General features: G+C 37.2%; 1 protein-coding gene across 1 annotated transcript in view; it reads right to left on the bottom strand.

Moving 5' to 3' along the window:
* Nucleotides 1-3,214, bottom strand: part of LOC107743785 (voltage-dependent T-type calcium channel subunit alpha-1G-like) — a 163,081-nt gene that overhangs the window by 93,217 nt on the left and 66,650 nt on the right. The gene's annotated exons all lie outside the window — the stretch shown is intronic.

A 3,214-nucleotide genomic window follows, 5' to 3' on the forward strand; every position in this document is an offset into this window, starting at 1 on the left:
TCTTTTTTTTTTTTTTTTTTTTTATGAGGCACGGGTGAATTGAAGGAGAGACATATGGGCCGCTTCATATTTCGCTTCAGTTTTTTCGATTGTAAAAATGAGACTGGGCAAGAGACCCAGCACGCATAACACATTCTTGAAACATCACGGCTAGCTGGGTTTAATGAACAGAGTCTTAAATGCCTGAAAACAAAACACAACATCCCCAAGCACGCAACTATTTTCCTATGAAAACTAACAGTGATTTTAAGAGACATTTAGACAGGACGCTGAACTTCAGAGATTTAAATGATGACAAAAACATATGTAATTGTTTTACCGAGATGATTGTTTCCGCAAAGTAATGAGGAAAAAATACAATTACATACTGTGCATGAAATGAAAAATAACTATTAGCTAATAGAATTAAATGTAATCTAATCAGATTGAGAAGTGGTCCGTGGAGCACGATGATGAAGTGTGGGGCTATTTGTGGCTGTCGAGGTGTTTCACAGAGGGAAGAAAGCCAACAGGTTTTTTTAGTTGTTTTTGGATCAGAGCAGCCCAGGGTTGGGCACTGTATACCCAGCAGGAGCTTGCACTTGGCCTCTTCATTGGGTGAGGCCCTTTGGTTCAAATCAGGACCACTTGTGGGAAGAGTACACCACACACAAATCTATGCAGGAGTGGTTTTTCTGGGAACGCCGAGCCTGAAGACTGACGTGAACTCTGCATACATGCTTTGATAAAATGATTTTTTTTTTTTACAAAACATTTACAGTTAGAGGTTTCTATGCCTGGAACATGTATAAAACGAAGTATATTACGATCCAGCATGTAAGCCTACTATGGGTTATTTTACTTAAATGGGTCAAAGATACTATGTAACCTCCTGGGCTGATGAGAAGCATCCAGACAGGGAGCTCAGACAAGCCTGAACTTCAGAACCCTCTTCAGATTAACTGCTCTTAATGGGCCATATCTCAGCAGCTGCATGCCGCTATCAGATGCTGCTCATTCCAGCGCATGGCAAACACAATATCAGAGTCTCTTTATCTAATTATACAGCTCCTATAAACAAAGAACTGTGCCATGAGGATATATACACTGGGGTCCACTCTGAAAATCTGACATTCAAAATTAAATTTAAACCTGGAAAACAAAAGTCCTCTGCACAAAAGGTCAAATTTTATTTGAAATAATATCAATATTAATAAAATAATTTGTAATAAAATATTAAATTAGAATTTTATAATTATTAAAATTACACACTATTTATTCATTTACGTATTTATTTATTTATTTTATTTTAATTAATTAATTTATTTATTTTCTCATTTACATTCAGAAAAGTAGTTAGGTTTTCTTAAAAAAAAAAAAAAAAAAAGTTCCCTTGGCAAAGAACATGGCTGTGGTGGCCACTTTCCAAGTATTAGATGTGTTCCCTCATTACCAACAATGACGAGTACATGCTTTACATCCAACGAAAAAAGAAATAGTTTGAAGTAATTGAAGGCCATGATGAGCAGTTGAGATTGTTTCTTTGAAGCATAAACTAGCTGGTCTCATTTCCTCTCATTACGTAACCTCATTACGGCTCAAATGGCTTGTAGACAAGCTAAAAGGTTCACCACATAACAGTTTGAATAGCCTAAAAAAATTCACTTAGTAAGAAGTTCTCGTCTAAAGCAAATAAATGCTTGAGGTGGATGTGCAGTGGATGAAAACATTGACATTTTAAAGACCCCATTAAGTATTGCCTATTGGAAGTTGGAGCTGCATATGTGCCAAGGGCTCATAATTCTTTACATTTCGTTCCTCACACAAATTAGTCATATAACACAAATTGATATTTTATTGATCATTTTCATGTTAGGGTAAACCCATGCAGTCAAACACCCACATAATACATCCTCTTATCTGAGGATAGGAGATCATTGCTGTTTCTGCAATACTGTAAGGCCTAAGTGCCATTACAAAGATTGAGTGAAGTCCCAGGGCAAGTCCTGAAACAAAGCAAGCAACCCTCGGTACTCATTAACTTTCATAGCCACAACAACAATAACCATTATGCCCCAATAGCACATTAGGAAGGGAAAGGAAGCAGAAAAGGGGCAGAGTGGGCGTAAGAGGTTGAAAGACACACTGAGATTCCCAGCAGAGATGCATATTGGGATTGGGCACTGCACAGTGGCTTGGAATTGTGTGGAATTGATGCTGAAAATTTGAACTTTTTATTTGAAGGCAAAGTCCTTTATTAATTCATAGTACAGGTTAGAGCAGTGGTCACCAACCTTTTTAGGCCCAAGATCCCTGACCTCGGCCTTTATGAAAGACAAGATCTACCTATTGAAGAATTGATAGAAAAAGACATCCCAGATTGTACTTCAAATTTGAGGCCTTTTACTTAGTATTTTAATTAGTAATGCGCCGATCATAGCTGATTCAGAATTCAGATTTTCTTTTCTTTTTTAACTAGCAAATTGGATTCTGATACCGATTTTTAAGCAAATTTATTTATTGGCTATTTGCTTTATAACAAACAAACTGGCTTTAAACAAAAATATCTAGCCATTTGAAATTAGAGGCAACCACTGCATTGAGTGAGTGGAGTGAGTTTTTGTACAAGAAGTCAACCCCAGACCCATATGAAAAGAATATATTGATCTCACCATTTTGCTTGTAACTTCATAAAACACGCTCCGATGGTGAAAAAACATTAGTTAGAGCAGATTCTCCTGATTAAAAAGAGTCCAAAATCATTATAATCAGCCATTTATATCTAAAGATATTCCTCATGAATTTATAACACACATAAAACTGCACAGGCAGCATGTAGCTTAGCAAAAAAATCTAAGGTAGCTGTCATGTAATATCACGTTATTGGAGTCGCTTCAACCCGCGGACATGAACAACAACCCGCGGCAACAGTGTTAAGTAGCCCAATTCCGCGGGAAAACCGCGGACTTGGCAACACTGCTTATGAACCGACCGCAATATAGCGTTTTCTTGTTTACCGCTGTAAACAAATCAAAGTTGGGCTTTATACGGAGAAGAAAATGCCATTGCCATCGAAACTTTTCTCAAGACAGTTCCCTTCAGTTGATACATTAATATAACCCCATAAATGTAATGCATTTTTGTACTTATTTCACTGTTTTTTTTTTCCGGGATCTGGGACAGTGATAAAGATCTATAGTCGATCGCGATCGACGGGTTGGCGACCACTGCTTTA

This window comes from Sinocyclocheilus rhinocerous, unplaced genomic scaffold (genome assembly GCF_001515625.1).
Source record: "Sinocyclocheilus rhinocerous isolate Xijiao unplaced genomic scaffold, SAMN03320098_v1.1 scaffold497, whole genome shotgun sequence".
NCBI classification, from domain to species: Eukaryota; Metazoa; Chordata; class Actinopteri; order Cypriniformes; family Cyprinidae; genus Sinocyclocheilus; species Sinocyclocheilus rhinocerous.